The sequence below is a fragment of the Tachyglossus aculeatus genome, chromosome 4 (assembly GCF_015852505.1).
Source record: "Tachyglossus aculeatus isolate mTacAcu1 chromosome 4, mTacAcu1.pri, whole genome shotgun sequence".
Classification (NCBI taxonomy): domain Eukaryota; kingdom Metazoa; phylum Chordata; class Mammalia; order Monotremata; family Tachyglossidae; genus Tachyglossus; species Tachyglossus aculeatus.
The window spans coordinates 74134365-74155442 of record NC_052069.1 but is presented as its reverse complement, the minus strand read 5'-3'; positions in this window follow the sequence as shown (position 1 = coordinate 74155442).

Here is a 21078-nt window from a genome sequence, read left to right as displayed (position 1 = left end):
GGAACCAGAGATCCTGGGTTCTACCCCTGATTCTGCCTCTTGCCTGCTGTGGGACCTTGGTCAAGTCACTTAACTTCTTGGTTCCTCAGTTTGATCATTTCTAAAAAGAGAATTCAATACCTGTTCTCCCTCCTACTTAGAGTGTGAGCCTCAAGCGGGACAGGGACTTTGTCTGACCTAATTATCTTGCATCTACCTCAGCACTTATATCATTATTATTATTATTTTCATAGGGGAGAATAAAATAATTAATTTAAGATGTCAATTTTTTTAGAGCTGAAAAAATGAGCCTAGGGAGTGTAGCCTTATTTTCTAAGGACACCACACAAAACAAAGACCAGTTGCTGTAAAGAAAAGTCAATTCCTTTCACTGCTGAATATAATACACATGAATAATAGGAACGCTCCTCCACTGATGACATGGTATGGAATTGATGGGATGACTTTTCTGATTAGAAGTGATTGTTTGAATTATGCCATGGCCAGAAAGATTCTAAATTGGAATGTATTGTTAAGGCAATTTGAAAATGGGGAAGAAAGTAAATCAGACATTCTGACAGGAGTTTTAAACATACACTTTAAAGAAGAATATGGAATAAATCTAATAGAAGAACAAGACAAAGAGAGCGTTAATGTCCTTTTGTTATTACAAAGGACCTGAAATACTCAATATAGAAAAAAGATGCTCTGAAGCTTACGCATCTGTAGCAACAAAATGTTGAAACTGATGAGCATTTTTGGAGAGTCTGGAAAGTGGAGAACAAGCATTACTATATGTTGCATAAAAGGATGAGATTAATGTTAGCAGTTATTTATGTTATTTAGTAAGTACTGACTATATACCAAGAACAGGGCTAAGTTCTGAGGTGAATACAAGATAAACAGTTCAGAACTGATCCCCATCCCTCACTGGGGCTTACAATCTAGGTGTAGGGGAGAACAAACACACAGAAAAAATAACTACATTACAGACATTGGGATCATTAGGAAATAGAAGAAATAAAAGGTGAAAAGGACAAAAATAAAAATCAGCAATTCTAGGATGGAGCAGAACTGATGTTCCTCAGTCTTTGCTGCCAAACTGCTTCCATTTACCTAGTCTTCTTTCTAAGTTCCTTGTTGGCAGCAATTCAGTCTACTAACTCTATAGTCTTTTGAGCACTTAGTACAGTGCTGTGCACACAGAGAGCACTTAATAAATACCATTGATTGTTCTGAGTGGGGAGCAGCCTCTGAAGTTCACAATGGAGTGGTGACGCTGACTCCATCTTCATCAGACTCTGGGAGGACCGTTTCTGTGTATAATGGTAAAGTATTCCTATATTGAAAATTTCAATTTATTAAATTTGGGCTCTGTCTCCAAATAGCTTAAAGCATTCTACACACAATTTTCAAAGCAGGAACGTTTCTTTTCAAGAATAGCCAAACTGTTGACATTTTTATAGGTTACTTGAGAGAAAAAAAAACTGAAGGAAAAAAAAAAGAATAAGAAAGAAAAAAGGAAAGCATGGAAGGGTGGAGAGTGTGAGCAAGGAGAAATCAGGATTCTATTCTATCAATCAATCAATCAATAGTATTTATTGAGCACTTACTGTGTGCAGAGCACTGTACTAAGCGCTTGGGAAGTACAAGTTGGCAACATATAGAGACAGTCCCTACCCAACAGTGGGCTCACAATCTAGAAGAATTCTACTAGTCTTTCCTTGAGGCCCGGGTTTATGTCTTTAACTCTGTTTTCCTCAACAAAGCATTAAGTACGGTGCCTTAAGTACAATGCCCTGCACACAGAAGTGCTCAATAAATACTGTTGAGTGATTGTTATTGAAAACTCTCAGTCTAAGCTTTACATTGTAAGCTTTACATTCCATTTATCTATTAAATCCTTGAAGTGTGTGTGTAACTGAGCCTCAGTTACCTCATCTGTAACATGGGGATTAAGACTGTGAGCCCCAGGTGGGATAACCTGATCACCTTGTACCCCCCAAGCGCTTAGGACAGTGCTTTGCACATAGTAAGCGCTTAGCAAAAACCGTCATTATTATTCATGCCAATACTTCTACATCCATCATTCAGTTAATGTTAGGGAGAGGTTGTTGCCTTGCCAACCACCCTCTAGAATCACTGTTTAAGGATGTTTTAACTGGCTGGGACCTGTGGCCATGGAGTCTTTGGCAACTTGGGCTCTGCTGCTCATGTCACCTTTAGGATCCAGCCAATGCCATTGGTTTACAGAGCTTGTCGTTTCTAAGTCTCTCTCCTGAACCTCATGATATCTTTTTTCTAAAAGCAATGCCCAATATGATATTTCTACATGGCTTAGTGGAAGGAGCACGGGCTTGGCAATCAGAGGTCCTGGGTTCTAACCCCACCACTTGTCTGCTGTGTGACCTGGGGCAAGTCACTTCACTTCTCTGTGCCTCAGTTCCTTCATCTGTAAAATGGGGATTTAGACTGTGAGCCACACATGGGGCACCCTGATTACCTTGTATCTACTCCAGCACTTAGAACAGTGCTTGGCACACAGTAAGCGCTTAACAAATACCATCATCATTATTATTATTATTACATAGCAGATGGTATTTCTCAGTATCGCAGTTGGGCAGAATCTTTTCAAATTGGGATTAATTCTGTATGTTTGTCCATTCATTTGTTTAATTGTATTCATTGAACACTTACTGTGTGCAGAGCACTGTACTAAGTGCTTGGGAAGTACAAGTCATAATTCCATAGTTCCATAGTCCGCTCCATCTTGCCACACATACTCACTGTGTGCATTTTACTGCTGTCCAATCTTTGGATAGAATCTGCGCCAAGAAGGTTTGCTGACTTAGAAAGGATGATAATATCTTCATACTGTTTTAGAGATAATATCGCAAGACATAGTAGGCAGTCATTGCTGCCTCAAGCCTTAATCTCTAAAGCAATTATTATTCATTCATTCGTTCATTCATTCATTCATTCAATAGTATTTATTCAGCACCTACTTGTGTGCTGATACTCTACTGATATGTTGTACTGGGAAAGGATGCAACGAAGGATAAATAAGACTTAGAACCCAGGCCATAGAGAGTTTACATTCTAAAAGGGAAGCAGGAAGGAATGTTGAGTGCTGGGAGGTTGGCTAAAGGTCCATGAGAAAATATTCAATCCACAAAGACACAACCGCATAAGAACACAAGAACAAAGAACATTATAGCTGTGGGTGTCTTTTCTGCCTCATCATCATTCAGGCAGGGCATTCCACAGTCTAAAAATCTCACTGTATCAAAACAAACCTCTGAAGAAGGAAATCCTTGCTAGGAAGGAAACTCACTAAGAAGGTAATCATGACAAAGGCTGAAGGCTGTATGTATTTTTGGAAAACATAAACATAGTGGGCAACATTATTGCTTTCAACTTTGAAAGAGCACAACCACCCAGCTTCAGAAACAGCCTTACTCCATTTCTCTCCCCTCATCTTCTCTTTTCAGCATAACTTCAGCAGATAATAATAATAATGATGATGGCATTTTATAAGCGCTTACTATGTGCAAAGCACTGTTCTAAGCGCTGGGGAGGTTACAAGGTGATCATGTTGTCCCACGTGGGGCTCACAGCCTTAATCCCCATTTTACAGATGAGGGAACTGAGGCACAGAGAAATTAAGTGACTTGCCCAAAGTCACACAGCTGACAGGTGGCGGAGCTGGGATTTGAACCCATGACCTCTGACTCCAAAGCCCGTGCTCTTTCCACTGAGCCACATTGCCTCCCACTGTCATCTCCCTAATATATGCTTCTCTGAACCTCTGGAGACAAGCAGAAGAGAGCAATGATAGCAGGTACCGTGAACATTTCAGTTCCCAGCCTCTCCCTAACTTCACTAAAAGCAAATGTTTAGTGCAGTAAAACAAAGACCAGGTAACATCCTCGTGCACTGGACTGCAAAAGAGGAGATAGACTCTCCTGCGCTTACTTAAATCCACCCAGGAATTTGGCTGTAAATACCACAAAGAGCAAGGATCCTGCTTTCTACTTTTATTGTTTGCTCCCAAATGCCTAGTACAGTAGGCACTCAAAAAATGCTGCTGCTGATGGAGCTCTCCGTGAATGTGTGAAAGTTTCTTTCCTCTCTATTCAGGAAGAGACTGAGTCTCAACAATTTTCGGAAAAAAAAAATCCAAATCAAAATGATCTTCTCTCCAAATAAACATCTATTCCATCGATGACACTCCTAAATTTTTATTTTCATCTAGATGCATTCCCTTTATTTTGCTTCCTGTAGGGACGTAGGCTGGGAAAAAGAAGGAAAAAAAACCCTTAAATCTCAACTGACTGCAAAAAAACAGAAAAAGTGGGCTTTATATCAAACTAATACAGTCATGCATAAACTGAGGGTCCACCAATTCCAAGAAGAAAATGCAATGTCTACAAATCATAAAGTGTGTCTAGACAGAGCAAAGTAAAGCACTGAAGGAAGACAAATCATTGATTGGAAGGTGAGAGAACTTTTTCTTGCACAGTAATCAGGAATTCACTGAACAAAACAAATTATCCACTGTTATCAGTTTGATAGCTGCTTGGGGAAATATAAGAATTTAAATAAGAAAGGAAACTTTTTCAGTGAAAACAGATATTTGCTTTATTGTTTAGATAAAGGGACATTACAGTCCCTATACTTCTATAAATAGTTTCAGATAGAAAATGCTTTACTATTTAACGTAAAGCCTTACAAGTTTCTTAATGATCAATTTAAAAAATCCTATTATTGTAAAAGGTAATTGCAACATGAATTGGGCCCACATAAAAATAAGTGTGTCCATAATTTATCCAAAGATCAGAAAATAGAGAGCTTTTAAAGCCAGAAAATGGGACTTACTGAACTAAATAGTCGCTTCTCCATTTTAAGAGAATGTAAGTAGAGTGGTACGAAATGTGATGGAGTTCAAATTAACTGTGAAGAGTTCTGAGATTGAATCAACCTAAAACAATTATATACCCTAACAATCTCTGTCTCTCTTTAAACACTCATACACATTCACATAAAGCAATGTACTAGTGGTAATATAAGTGGTAGTATGAATGGCGTACCTAATGTGTGCAAAAGTTCAGGAAAAAAATATATAGGTATGAATCAGACAGTTCTGGGACCCACAGGGCTCACAATCTGAGATTAAGTGGGGAGGATTGGTGACAAGTGCATAAGGCAAGATGAAATGATTAAAACACCTGCAGTGGCAACAATTCTCTACTGTGTTGAAGAAAGGACATAAAAAATAATGACATTATAAGGAAAAATTTAATGTGGCTGGGATTGCAAGTCCCGTATAGGCCCTGTCAAACACACACATGTACACACACACACACACATCCATAGATGAATTTCACCGTGGGTTCTTCTTTGACTAGGAAATGCAACTATCTACTTATCTCTATCCATCTATCTAATCTACATATCTATCTGTCTATATATAGACACTACAGTGCAAGTTGAAGATCAGCAGACCCTTGACATGTTTGCATTTACATTTATGGAGTTTAATTCTCTTTTCCAGCCTACCGAACTTGCTTTCTGCAAATATGGAGTAAAGAAAAAAATCACAGGTATCCTGAACTTGCTTCAGATTCCTCTTTGGTACTTTGGGGACTTCCCCTTAATTCATAGGGTAATGACCTCTTTCCCCAAAGTATGTTCCCTCTATAGATACAACCAAGTACCATTTCCCATTATGGGAAAAAATATGATCTAAATATTTCAAAATATCCTCCAGACCTGTCTATGCTTTAAAATAACTTGCACTTTCTAGCCTTATTTATGATTCTGTAAAATAGCTGAATGATTAGGTTGAGGAGTGAGTTGAATATAACCAGAGTGTAGTGAAACCACATCAATTCAGAACTGCTGAAGTGGAAATCTTCAAAATTCAGACATAATGCTTAAATGTAGTTTCCTTCCTTTATCCTGGTCTCGTCTCAAGCATTTTACCCCAGCAGATCAATCTTTAAAAAATGACCCTGTACAATTAGCCAACACCAAAAAGAAATGAAAATCATTCTGTCTGATTTAATAATAATTATAATAATAATAATTGTGGAATTTGTTTACTATGTGCCAGGCACTGTACTAAATGCTGGGTTGGATACAAGCAAATTGGGTTGGATGCGGTCCTTGTCCCATGTGGGGCTCACAGTCTCAATCACCATTTTACAGATGAGGAAACTGAGGCCCAGAGAGGTGAAGTGATTTGCCCAAGGTCACACTGCAGACAAATGGTGGAGTTGGGATTAGAACCTATGACCTTCTGACTCTCAGGCCCATCTTCTATCCACTATGCCATGCTGCCAAATTTGAAAGTAGACATGAACAATTGTGGAATTCTCTTATGCAGTTGACCGAATAAGTGAAGTGTCCCTAAGGAAATGATGCTCTGAAGCTTGGGATAGCCCTGCCTTTACTTTTTCTATGGCTAGCAAAAGAAGCCAGGTGAATAAATGAAACTAAGGTTTTGCTGTCCATCAAGGCTCCTTGACAGCAGCAGTTAGCCAGCAGGGGCAAAGGGCAACTGTTTGAACACAGGTGCTCTACAAAAGGATTTAAAAGAGAAAGAATAAGACATTTAAGTATTCAGAAATGAAAGCTAAAGACCATACAATATACCCACACTCACTTATCAACATACATTCAGAAAATTAGGTAAACCACAAGGCACAAACAGCATGTGTCTGGGATTCAGGAGAGCTGTGTTCTAACCCCAGTTCTACCATTTGTGTATTCTGTGAACTTGTGCAAGTTATTTAAGCATTCCAGTCATTGCTATGAGTGAAATGAAAATACCTGCCTCTCCCTACTTAACAGCGACGTTGTGAGGGTAAAATTAGGTGTCACACGAAAGCACTTTCGAAAAAGTAAAAAACACTATATAAATACAAAGCATCATCATTGTAAATTATATAGCTATAATTCTATTTATTGTGATGTTTTTGACACGTGTCTACATGTTTTGTTTTGTTATCTGTCTCCCCTGTCTAGACTGTGATCCTGTTGTTGGATAGAGACTGTCTCTATTTGTTGCTGACTTGTACTTCCCAAGTGTGTATGCACACAGCAAGTGCTCAATAAATACGCTTGAATGAATGAATGAATGTAAAGTATTTATAAAAATACTTCTTTGGTTCCTGTTTTGCTAATAGTTATAAAGATACCTCTTTGGTTTCTAGTTTGTTAACAGTATAGAAGGTACATTTCCTGATCTTGACTCAATTGGAGATTCCATTTTCTTGTACAGTCATCAATGGGCTGTTCAGGGTATAAACATTAGAAATGAGGTCATAGATTTTATTTCATTTCTACATGGTTGAATTTTCCTTAAAAATGCATAGGAGTTAGAAAAATGCCAAATTAAGGATAACCCAGAACTTTTAGTTAATAAGAAGGAAGGTTTAGTTTTTCCAAAATTATTAAGGACAATCTAGATGAGGAAGTTCTATAATTGAACTTTGAGACACTTGGGTTCCAGCCCATCATCTCTATGAATTTTTCCATGCCACAGTTTTCCCAGCTGAGAAATTACAATCCACCTGTTCTTCTCTCCCTTGCAGAGATGCTGTATAGGTTAATGAGGAAACACAAGTGAAATTATTTTGTGCATTTGGGTGCATATTAAAATGTCCTGTACCAAATGGGCACTCAATAAATACTACTACTACTATATGAATGGGTTGCTTTCTATTGACGTTTGTTATTTTCAGGCAGTCAGTCATTTTATAATATGCCAAATTTCCCACAAAAATGTGGGAAAAGAAAACACATTGTTTTTCAAGTTTTCAGCCCAGTAGGTAGATTTTACAATAAAATGAAATCTCCAGGAACAGATTGGGAGGGAAATAATGACACAGAATCATAGAGCTGCTGACAAATCTCTTCACTGTGTGGTCATAAAATTTACTCCTTTGATCCCTCTTCCCTGTAACAAAACTGATTATACAGTGAGTAATATTCAGAACAATTTTCATCTAATTATTACAATGACATTTATCAGAATAACATTTCTTGACATTTACCACAAATTGTTACCATTTAGATTTTGCTCTCCATTCCCTTTTAATAGCCCCCAAAGTGTTTGCCTTCCATTAAATTGCACAGACCGCACACAAACTTGGATTAGTTTTGCAGTTTCTTTTTGAGTTTGATAACTTTTTCTAGGAATTCATGGTGCAAATCTAGACAGATATTTTATTAAATTGGCCATTTCATTGACTGGTGTTCCAGTTTCTCAAGATGTGATAAAGATTCTGATTTACATGGATTAGTAGTAGTTTTTGAACTGAAACTACCAGAATAAAATTTAGATTTTAAAACAGAAAATTAAAATGGAATTCTGAACAAAAGCTTGACAAAAAAATGTCATAACATTGATCATGTAGTTTGTAGTAGTCTGTAGTCCTATTGACTTCCTTTATTTCTCAAGAATTTATTTGGAAATATTAGAGAACAGTAGCCATTCATATTCATCTATGATTTGATCCACAAAAACAAACATATAATTGTAATCTAAAGTAGGATTGCATTTGACTAGAAGATATTTGCAAGCCAATCTAATACTTTTTCATTTTCCTCGCACTTCTTCCAGTATACTCGGCAGTTTTAAAATAATACACTATTCTTTATAACAGAAAGATTTAGGATGTCTGTCTGGAAGGAAATAGCTGAGAGGGGAAATGATCTGTTTACAACATCATGGAGGAGATTAGAAGCAGGTTGAATGCTATATATCCTTATACTCTTAATTTTCCTATTAGTAATTTATCGTAATATCTGTCTCCCTTTCTAGGGAACGTATTTACTTACACTATTGTATTCTCCCAAGTGGTTAGAAACAGCATTTTGCAAACACTACGCATGTACTAAATAACATTGATTAATTGATTGACTGATTGATAGGCGGTACCCAGTGTAGCCTGAAGGTTTAATGTTCTAAACAAATTAAGGATGAAGCATTCTTATTTGGTGGGTTGCAAAAATATGATAATAATAAAAATAATAATAATGGTATTTGTTAAGCTTACTATGTGCCAAGCATTGTTCTAAGCACTGGGGGAGATAAAAGGTCATCAGGTTGTCCCACATGGGGCTCAGAGTCTTAATCCCCATTTTACAGATGAGGTAACTGAGGCACAGAGCAATTAAATGACTTGCCCAAAGTCACACAGCTGACAGGTGGCGGGGCTGGGATTAGAACCTACGACCTCTGACTCCCAAGTGTGTGCTCTTTCCACTAAGCAACACTGCTTCTCTAGTATGGAATGCATTACCACAGATAGTTGTGGAAAAAGAGATAATTAAACCCAAGACATTCTCGAATACATGCCAATCTATTTTCTTCAAGTAAGAGCTATTTATATAGGATAAAATCCCCAAATTGTTTATCTTTGCCAGCAAGAGACCGTGGGAAAGTGGTTGTTCTGTGCCTGAACTCAAGTATTGTGTCTGAGTTTAACAGTATATAACTAAGTCCAAGTAAAATCAAAGACACTTGTACTAGTAGTTAATTCCCTTGAGCTGAACTTGGTTACCCCTCAAAGTTTCATGGTCCTTACCCTATTCATGCTTACTGAAACATGCTTTAACTACTTTTGAAAGGGCTGGAAGGTCAAGGTTGACAAGAGGACAGGAATCCAGGCTCATGGCTATTGCCTTATTGCCCCTCCAGTACAGCAGGGATCTTTCCTCCTGGAAGGGTGGATGGAGTTACATACCAAGTCTTCCTAAATATAGCTATGACATTTGTGACTGTAAAACATGAAAGGGTCCAAGTTGAGTTCAAAATTTCAGGGTTCCCTTGGTATTATTAATATTCCTCTTCCCCTTGAACTGCAAATAGCTGATACAAATCCATGTAGTTTCACTTCAAAATCAACCAATATGTTCTAACGCAGTCTACAGAATTGCTTGATTTCAGATTGATGCAGCCTTTTTTCAAAGCATCTATATTGTCCCCTAATCACCAAAGTTTCTTACTGTTCAGGTCCCCCAACAAGTGAAAAGACTGTCAAATCAATGTTCATGTTGAAATGTGGAATTGTTAAATTCTTTTTCCCTCACACCTCAAAAATCAATGTACTCTCTAGGTCTGCTAATTCTTTCAGTTTTCTCAATTGTATTTATTGAGCACTTACTGTGTGCAGAGCACTATATTAAGTGCTTGGGAGAGTACAGTATAACAATAAACAAGCACATTCCCTGCCCACAATGAGCTCACAGTCTAGAGGAAAAGAAAGAACAACTGTGGAACAAAGCTAGTGTTTATACATTGGATCAGGAAGGGCACACCCCAATTAAAAACTATACCATTATTTTCCTTTTATGAGGCATTTAACGTGTTAGAAGACTACTGCATTGTGCATTTCACAAGGAATTCACAAAATATCTACTTCAGCATTGTGAGCACTTTAATTTTTGTTCATGAAGTTATCTCTTGGAGAGAAAATAGTATTGGAAAAGTTATTCCCTTAGCTTACACCAAAGCTCTATTTTAATAATATGAATGTATGTGCCAAAGAGAAGATACCCATGCCATCGAGATAAACCCAGGTGTTTTTGTTAGAGACTGTAATTTTCTCTAAAGCTTTGCAAATAACATCTGATCACTTCTACCATTCTCCTTATCTCACAAGTTCATTACCTTGACATTATCCTTAGCTCATCTCCCTTATTCAATGTGCTTATTCACTCTGTCACCAAATCATTTTGGTTCTAACTTCACATGTCCACAATTCACCCCTTCCTCTCGATCCAAACTGCTACCCACATCAATCCAAGCACTTACATCCCACCTTGATAACTGCATCAGATCATCCTCGTCGTTCTCCCTGCCTCCTCTCTCAGTTCAGTCCATATCTTTCCATTCCTCAAAAGCCTCCAGTGTTTGCCCATCCACCTCCACATCAAACATAACTCTTTACCATTGATCTCACTCTTCTTCCTTACCTTACTGATCCCCTGCTACAACCCAGTCTGCACACTTCACTCCTCTCACATCAACCTACTCTCTGTGCCTCAATCTAGTGTATCCAGGCATCTTGTCTTTACTCATGTCCTCCCTCTGGCCCAAGACACCCTCCTTTACATCTGAGAGCACATCCTTTTCCTCACCTTCAAAAACTACCAAAAATTACATCTCCTCCAAGAAGTCTTCCTTGACTTAAGCCCTCATTTCCCCTATACACCTTCCCCTTATGCATTGCCTTTGCACTTGTCTAGGTGCCCCATAAGCACTCTGACACTCCCCACAGCCCTACAGTACAGCATATGCTTACTTTTCTATTTTATTTATTTCAGAATAGATTGTAAGCTACTTGTGCCTAGAAATTCTATCTACCAACTCGATTGCTTTGTACTTTCCCAAGCACTTGGTAAAGTGCTTTGCACACAGTAAGAACTCAATAAATACCATTGATTTATTGATTGATCCCATTGTGGAAACACCACCAATCTATAACTGATTTGACACAGCTATTAATGTAGTCAGAAATTTCTAGACATAAGACAAGTTATTAATTAGTAGAAACAATGTCCTCACTTCTATTTTTGTTTCATTCTTTGAAATCATAAAGGTCAATGTTCCAGAACCTGCAGAATCCATTTGCTTAACATGCAAAGATGACTGTGACCAGTTCTCATTTGTAAATTCTCATTTTCATTATGTTTGAATTTCAGATGTGTTTTGTTCAAGACCAGTAGCCTATGGCGGTATGTTGGGGAGATGAGAGTTTCCTTGAGATGCACAGTGCTGAAAACAAGAGGATGAAAAATTGAACTGACAAGGTTATACGGGTAGTTTGTGATGTACATCATAAAAATCTCTTCCTGCTGTATCTCAATTCTCAGCTAGGAAAGACAAGCACCACTGATTCAATGGGTTTGATTGATTGAAAGAGAAATACAAAATAATATTCATATATTATAACTTTTCAGGAAATAAAATATTAAACACAAAAGCCATTAGGGAATTCAACAAAAGATTTTTCCATCAATCAGACCCCTTTTTCTTACAAAGACTCAATCTGGTCATCAGCTCAAGCGGAAAGACATTCTAAAATAGAAGCTGCCTCACTTCATTGATGATGCCAACCTAACCATACTTCCAATTTTGACTATAAAGGCTAAGAGCAGCCAATCCGAGTAAATAATAGCTGACATATCATTAGATAGGGATAGATATAGTTCATGAAATATGATAACCAAACTACATAGGATTTACTAAGGAGAATATTTTATACCTATTGAAGTGGCAATGGCAGCAATTTAAATGTTTTCATTGATAATAATTGTGGTTTTTATTAAGTGCTTACTATGTGCCAAGCATTCTACTAAGCGCTGGAGTTGATACAAGCAAATCAGGTTGGACACAGTCCCTGTCCCTCTTGAGGCTCACACTCTTAATCCCCATTTTACAGATGAGGTAACTGAGGCACAGAGAAGTGAGTGACTTGTCCGAGGCCTTGCAACAGACAAAGGATGGAGCTGGGATTAGAACTCATGGCCTTTTGACTCCCAGATCCGTACTTATCCACTATGCAGCACTGCTTCTTTAATGATTTTCAATTTTATAATCTTATTTTAAATTGTTTAACATTTGTAATGGCAATATAATGTTTAATATCATAAAAAAAGGATACAGGTTTAATGTAACCAAAGGATGAAACAAAAATAGAAGTGAGGACAAAGTAACTAAGAGTATTTAAGGGGCAACTGGAACACTACTTACCCCACAGTTTTATAGAACATCTTGAAGAGGACACTTGCCATGTGAGAATTAACTCTTTCAACAATTCCTGAGCAGGTCCATGAACTTCCAAGTGGAAGAGTGAAAAGAATGGACAGGCACAACTAAGCACACAGAAGTGATCAGATTAATTTAGTCTCAAATACCGGTCCAGGATTTAAAAACTAACAAAAGCCACAGCATGGTTTAGTGGAAAGAGCATGGGCTTGGGAGTCAGAGGACGTGGGTTCTAATCCCGGCTCCACCACTTATCAGCTTTGTGACTTTAGGGAAGCCACTTAACTTCTCTGTGCCTCAGTTACCTCATCTGTAAAATGGAGATTAAGTCTATGAGCGGGACAACCTGATTACCGTGTATCTAACCCAGTGCTTTGAACAGTGCTTGGCAAATAGTAAGCACTTAACCATTTCCATTATTATTATTATTATTGTTATTATTATTATAAATCTAAGTATTTACTATTCATTCTTCAGTATATTTAATGAGTGCCTAGTGCATATTCATTCACTCATTCATTCATTCAATCGTATTTATTGAGTGCTTACAGTGTGCAGAGCACTGTACTAAGCACTTGGGAACTACAAAGTGGCAACATATAGAGACAGTCCCTACCCAATAACAGGCTCACAGTCTAGAATGGGGAGACAGACAACAAAATAAAACAAGTAGACAGGGGTCAGTACCATCTGAATAAATAGAACAGTAGCTATATACATATCATTTATAAAATAGAATAACAAATATGTACAAATAAAGTAGGGAAATAAATATGTACAAATATATACAAGTGCTGTGGAGAGGGGAAGGGGGTAGGGCAGAAGGAGGGGGTGATGGGGAGGGGAGGAGGAGGAGAGGAAAAAGTGGGGGGCTCAGTCTGGGAAGGCCTCCTGAAGGAGGTGAGCTCTCAGTAGGGCTTTTAAGGGAGGAAAAGAGCTAGTTTGGTGGATTTGTGGAGGGAAGTCATTCCAGGCAGAGGTAGGACATGGGCCAGGAGTTGACAGCAGGACAGGTGAGAATGAGGCACAGTGACAGGGTGAGTGGCAGAGAAGTGGAGTGTGCAGGCTGGGCTGTAGAAGGAGAGAAGGGAGGTGAGGTATGGGGGGCGAGGTGATGAAGAGTCTTGAAACGGAGAGTGAGGGGTTTTTCTTGATTCGAAGGTTGACAGGCAACCACTGGAGATTTTTGAGGAGAGGAGTGAAATGCCCAGGGCATTTCTGTACAAAGATAATCTGGGCAGCAGAGCAAAGTATAGACTGAAGTAGGGAGAGACAGGAGGATGGGAGATCAGAAAGGAGGCTGATGCAGTAATCCAGTCGGGATAGAATGAGAGATTGAACCAGCAAGGTAGCGGTTTGGATGGAGAGGAGAGGGCAGATCTTGGCGATATTGTGAAGGTGAGACCGGCAGGTTTTGGTGACAGATGTGTGGGGTGAATGAGAGAGCAGAGTCAAGGATGACACCAAGGTTGCAGGCTTGGAGACGGGAGGGATGGTAGTGCCATCCACAATGAAGGGAAAGTCAGGGAGAGGACAGAGTTTGGGAGGGAAGATAAGGAGCTCAGTCTTGGACATGTTGAGTTTTAGATGGCAAGCAGACATCCAGATGGAGATGTTCTGAAGGCAGGAGGAGATATGAGACTGGAGGGAGGGAAAGAGAACAAGGGTGAACATGTAGATTTAGGTGTCATCAGCATGGAGATAATAGTTGAAGCCTTGGGAGCGAGCGAGTTCACCAAGGGAGTGAGTACATTCACTCCCATTCGCTGTATATTCACTGTATACAGATCAGTCATCTAAGTGCCTGGGAAAGAGACATTTTTTATAGTATTTGTTAAGTGCTTACTACGTGCTTGGCACTGTAATAAGCACTGGGATAGATACAAATTAATCAGGTTCAATTTGATACATGATTCACCTGGTTCACAGTCTGAATCCCCATGTTACAGATATGAGAAGTGAGGCATGGAGAAGTTAAGTGATTTACCTAAGGCCACACAGCACAGATGTGGCAGAGCTAGTATTAATAATAATAATTTTGGTATTTGCGAAGTGCTCACTGTGTTCCAAGCACTGTCCTAAGCGCTGGGGGAGATATAAGGTAATCAGATTGTCCCACATGGGGCTCACAGTCTTAATCCCCATTTTCCAAATGAGGTAACTGAGGCACAGAGAAGTTAAGTGACTTGCCCAAAGTCACACAGCTGCTTAAGTGGTGGAGCGGGATTAGAACCCATGACCTCCGATTCCCAAGCCTGCTCTCTTTCCACTGAGCCACACTGCTTCTTTTAGAACCCAGGTCATCTGACTTCCACTAAGCCATGCTGCTTCTCCCAAGAAGGTAAAAGACACAGTCTCTACCCTTGAGGAGTGTGCAAACTGTTTAAGAAGATAGATGACAAAAACTAAATAGACACTGTAAATAAATGTTTGAATAAATAGGGACATGGTAAATGTGGCTAATCAATAGCATTTACTTCATCATCACCATCAATCGTATTTATTGAGCGCTTACTGTGTGCAGAGCACTGTACTAAGCGCTTGGGAAGTACAAGTCGGTAACATATAGAGACAGTCCCTACCCAGCAGTGGGCTCACAGTCTTAGCCTGTAATGAGTGCAGAACACTGTACTAAGTGCTTGTGAGAGTAGAATTAATGGCTATATGGGTTCTATTCCTGGCTCTGGCACATGTCTGCTGTGTGACCTTGGACAAGTCACTTCACTTCTCTGGGCTTCAGTCACCTCATCTGTGAAATGGGAATTAAGAGTGTGAGCCGTATGTGGGACACGGACTGTATCCAACCTAACTTGTATCTGTCCCGGCGCTTAGAATAGTGTTGGCACATAGTAAGCACTTAACAAATACCATAATAATAATAATATTATTAATAATAATATAATAATAATAATAATATTAATATTATTAAAAGTAGTAAGTGGTGGTGTGAGAACCAGAAAGTTTAGGTGACGTGGAAGTGTTAAAGTGGCAGATGTGGGGAATATAGAGTGGGGAGATGAGAGATTAGTCAGGGAAGACCTCTTTGAAAATATAAGATTTCTGAAAGGCTTTGAATATGTAGAGAGCAGTGGTTAGCCAGAAGAGAAGAGGGATGGAGTTCCAGGCAGAAGGGAAGATGTATATAGAGGTCAGCAGTGGGAGGGAAGATGAAACTGAGGTACAGTGAGTAGGTTGGCTTGAGAGGAACAAAGTGTACATACTGGGGTGTAATGGGAGAAGAATGACGACAAGTAGAAAGAGAGCCAATAGAGTGCCTTAAAGTAAGTAGTCAGGAGTTTCTGTTTAATGCAGAAAGGGGAGTGGGTAGTTCTTGAGGAATGAGGAGACATGGACAGAACGATGCTTATGAAAAATGATCTGGTCAGAAGAGGAAGAATGGACTGGAGAAGGAGGAGACCAAAGGCAGACTAATCATCCCTTTCATGATTCAGTGGTTGAGTCAGAATAATAACAAGTGCCTGGACCAGCATGGTGGCAGTTTGAATGACGAGGAAGGGGTGAATTCTGGAATGTTGTGGAATAACAGTACTGCCACTACTACTACTACTACTACTACTACTAAGAATATTTAAGTGCTAATGTTATGCCAAGCATTCTGCTAAGCTCTGGGTTGGCTGCAAGATAATTAGGGCCCACATGGAGCTCATAGTCTAAGTAGGATGGAGAAGAGGCATTAAATCCCCATTTTGCAAGGAACTGATACACAGAGAAGTCACACAACAGGTGAGTGATGGAGTCACCATTAGAACCCAGATCCTCCAACTTATAGGCCTATGCTCTTTCCACTAAGCAACACTGCTCTTCTAAGAAGAATTACAAGATTGGGCAACAAACTGAATATGGGAGTTGAAATAAAGGGACGAGTGACTTGAAAGAAAGAATAACGACATTTGGTGTTTGCTATGTGCCGAGCACTGTACTAAACCCAGGGGAAGCTGCAAGATTAACAGGTTAGCATAGTTAGCATAGTTCCTGTCCCACACAGTCCAAATAAGCAGGACAACAGATATTAAACTCCCATTTTATAAATGAGGAAACTGAGGCAGATATAAATTAAGTGACTTTCCCAAGGTCACACAGGAACCAAATGGCAGAGCCAGAATTAGAAACCAGATCCTCTGACCCCCAGGCCCCTGCTCTTTCCATTAGGCCTAGGGCAGGATAACAATGATCTTTCCAAAAGAGGATTTGGGATGGACGGTAAGAAATTCAGCTTATGACATATTGAATTTGAGGTCCTGGAAGAAGAAGGTGTTGGAGTAGTGTAGAGAAGGAGAGAGATCAACCCAACAACTAATCACATTTGTTGAGCATGAGGTACGTGCATAGAGATAATTGCTGAAGCAATGGCAGTGGACAGGCTCCTCAGGGAAGTGGGTGCGAGTTGAGAAGAGAAGGGGAACCAGAAATGAGTTAGAATAAAAAGACCTGTGGAAGTTGTAATTAGTTAGGAAATTCATTCATTCATTCATTCAATCGTATTTATTGAGCGCTTACTGTGTACAGAACACTGTTCTAAGTGCTTGGAAAGTATAATAAAGCAATAAAGAGAGACAATACCTGCCCACAACTAACTCACAGTCTGGCAGGGGGGAGAGACAGACAACAAGTAAACAGGGAATCAATATTAAAAAGTAAAATTATAGATATATAATTGATAATTGATAGATAGATAACCTGAGTACTGTGGGTGGGGAGAAGGGGGAAGAGCAAAGGTAGATAGTGTGACACGGAAGGGAGTGGGAGATGAGGAAAAGTGGGACTTAGTCTGGGAAGGCCTCTTGGAGAAGATGTGCCTTCAGTAGTGCTTTGAAAGGGGGGAGTACCTCCTGGAGGAGGCATGATAGATAAAGAGGATTGCGTCACGTATTTGAAGAATGAGGGAGCTCCTGACTGGCAGCGGACAGCATGAACAATGGAGTGACGGATAATTTGGAGGTTATTTTCAGAGGAGTGAAGAGTAGAAGCTTGGGTAAAGTGGGTTATGCATGAATGAGATAACTTTGGAGAGCCTTGGTGCCACTGGTCAGGAGGGGTACACAAGCTAGCTTGTTAGAGAAGCTAGCTACCATTCTGACAAAAGCTTTCTGAAGGCACGTAATTTTGTACTTTATTTTCACTGACCCTTAGTCCAGGATTCAGAAGATTCCAGGTTCTATGGGAAATAAATAGAGTGCTTAGGGTAATGGTGTAGCACTCCGAAAGCTTTCTGGTAGCTTAAAATTCTAATAGGGCTATCCTTTCACCTAACTTACCAAAAATATGAGAATATGAGCTCACTTCTAGACTGTAAGCCCACTATTGGGTAGGGACCATCTCTATATGTTGCCACCTTGTACTTCCCAAGCGCTTAGTACAGTGCTCTGCACACAGTAAGCGCTCAATAAATACAATTGAATGAATGAATGAAGATGAGTGAGAATCAATTGGTCATATTTATTGAGCCCCTACTGTGTTCAGAACATAATCTAAGACCTTGAGAGAGTTCCCCCCCACCAAGATTGTAAGCTTGTAGTGGGCAGGGAAAGTGTCTGTTTGTTGTTGCACTGTACTCTCTCAAGCACTTAGTACAGTACTCTGCACAAAGTAAGCACTCAATAAGACTGAATGAATAAAAGAATACACCGGCAGCCAAAATTATGGTCTTTGCTCTCAAAGAGTTTAACAATCATGGCCTAATGGATAGTGCATGGGCCAGGGAATCAGAAGGACCTGGGTTCTAATCATGCCTCTTTCACTTGTCTGCTGTGTGACCTTGAGCAAGTCACTTCACTTCTCTGTGCCTCAGTTAACCTCATTTGCAAAATGGGGATTGAGACTGTGAGCCCTCTGTAGAACAGGGACTCTGTCCAATCTGATTTGCTTGTATTATTATTATTATGGTATTTGTTAAGCACTTATTATGTGCAAGGCACTGTACTAAGCTCTGGGATGGATACAAGCAAATCAGGTAGGACACAGTCTCTGTCCCATTTGGGGCTCACAGTCTCAATTTCTATTTTACAGATGAGGTTACTGAGGTCCAGAGAAGTAAAGTGACTTGCCCAAGGTCACACAGCCGAAAAGTGGTGGAGCTGGGATTAGAACCCAAGACTTTCTGACTACCAAGCCCGTGCTCTATCCACTTCTGCATGCTGCTTGTATCCACTGCAGCACTTAGAACAGTGCTCTGCATATAGTAAATGCTTAACAAATGCCAAAATTATTAATAGAACATGATTTCCAATAAGTAATCTTATTTTTCACAGACAAGTCACCAAGGTATAGGGGTGACCTGAAAGAATTATACAGTCATTGGCAATTTGGGATACAGTGGTTTATGCTATCTAGAGATTGCATGTTTGTAATTAGTGGACCTACAGGTTTTGAGTGAGGGAAAAAAAAAGATTTCTACAATTTAAGATGGTAAGAAAGGAAGATCCAAGGTTAAGTATTTTATGTCAACAATTAGAATAAATAATGTTAATAGTGACACTTGGTAAAACTGCTTCAGTAATTTAATAGATTTAGGAAGTAAATATTAAATTTACAATGAAATGAGTTCTATTAGTGTTATATCATAAAACTTTACAGGCCACATTCATATCACCAAGGAAAAACTCCTCACTCTTGGCTTCAAGGCTCTCCATCAACTCGTCCCCTCCTACCTCACCTCCCTTAATAATAATAATAATGATATAATAATAATGATGGCATTTATTAAGCACTTACTATGTGCAAAGCACTGTTCTAAGCACTGGGGAGGTTACAAGGTAATCAGGTCGTACCACAGGGGGCTCACAGTTTTAATCCCCATTTTATAGATGAGGTAACTGAGGCACAGAGAAGTTAAGCAACTTGCCCAATGTCACACAGCTGACAAGTGGCAGCATGGCACAGTGGAAAGAACATGGTCATAGGTTCAAATCTCTGCTCTGTCAACCTAGCTCTTATACCATCCTCCTGACCTTTGGCACCAAGGATCTCTGCAGTTATTTATTACTCTATTCATTTTACTTGTACATATTTACTATTCTATTCATTTTGTTAATGATGTGTATTTAGCTTTAATTCTATTTGTTCTGACGACTTTGACATCTGTCTACATGTTTTGTTTTGTTGTCTGTCTCCCCCTTTCAGACTGTGAGCCTGTTGTTGGGTAGGGACCATCTCTATATTTTGCCAACTTGTACTTCCCAAGCGCTTAGTACAGTGCTCTGCACACATTAAGCACTCAATAAATACAATTGAATGAATATCAAATACCAGGGGAGGATAACAGATAATGAAATAAGTCTTCTTGAATTGAAGTTAGTTTCACCTCAATACAACTATTGAGAAGCAGCGTGACTCAGTGGAAAAGAGCATAGACTTTGAAGTCAGAGGTCGGGGTTCAAATCCCAGCTCTGCCAACTGTCAGTTGTGTGACTTTGGGCAAGTCACTTAACTTCTCTGTGCCTCAGTGACCTCATCTGGAAAATGGGGATTAAGACTGTGAGCTCCCAATGGGACAATCTGATCACCTTGTAACCTCCCCAGTGCTTAGAACAGTGCTTTGCACATAGTAAGCACTTAATAAATGCCATCGTTATTAACTACACTGGATGGAAAATGTGGAGAGAGTGAATGACGGCAGGCAGTTGCCACCAATACTCGGTGTTAAATTGAGAATACTAAGACAGAAAGGATGGAAAACTATTTTAAAGGCATAGTAAAACACAGCTTTAGTCAATGCAGTGTCCCAGCCCAAAAACTGGGAACCAAGCGGTGCCAAGGATAGACCAACATTGAATCTTTCTATAAAGAAAAGAGTAGGTGTTTTTGAGCAAAGTTTCCATAAGGAAATAGATAATGAGGAAAAAATGAAAACAGCTCATTCTAATCATTTGGTGTACTAAGTGGGCCATTTTGCTGTAATCTGATGGGAAAGATACAAGATGTAAACAAATCTAATATAGGTTTGGAAATTTTTCCACAAGCTTGAAAACATTGCAACAGACTTGGTTCAAGACCAAGGGCTAATGCTAAAACTTACATCACTAGTGTGGAATCTGACCTGGTTTTCTGCAGGGGTGCTAATTGCCTAAAGTGCATTTGATTGCATTACAGGATTCCTGGCCCTCCTATCTAATATTTCTCTCCTAGGTTGAAGGAGTAAAGAACAGTTATGCCAGAAGGGGATAACTGCAGAAATCCTTGGTGCCAATGGTCAGGAGGATGGTATAAGAGCTAGGTTGACAGAGAAGCAAGCTACCATTTTGACAAAAGCTTTCTGAAGGGGTTGATTTATGATCTGCTAATGAGCTGCCTACTCTGAT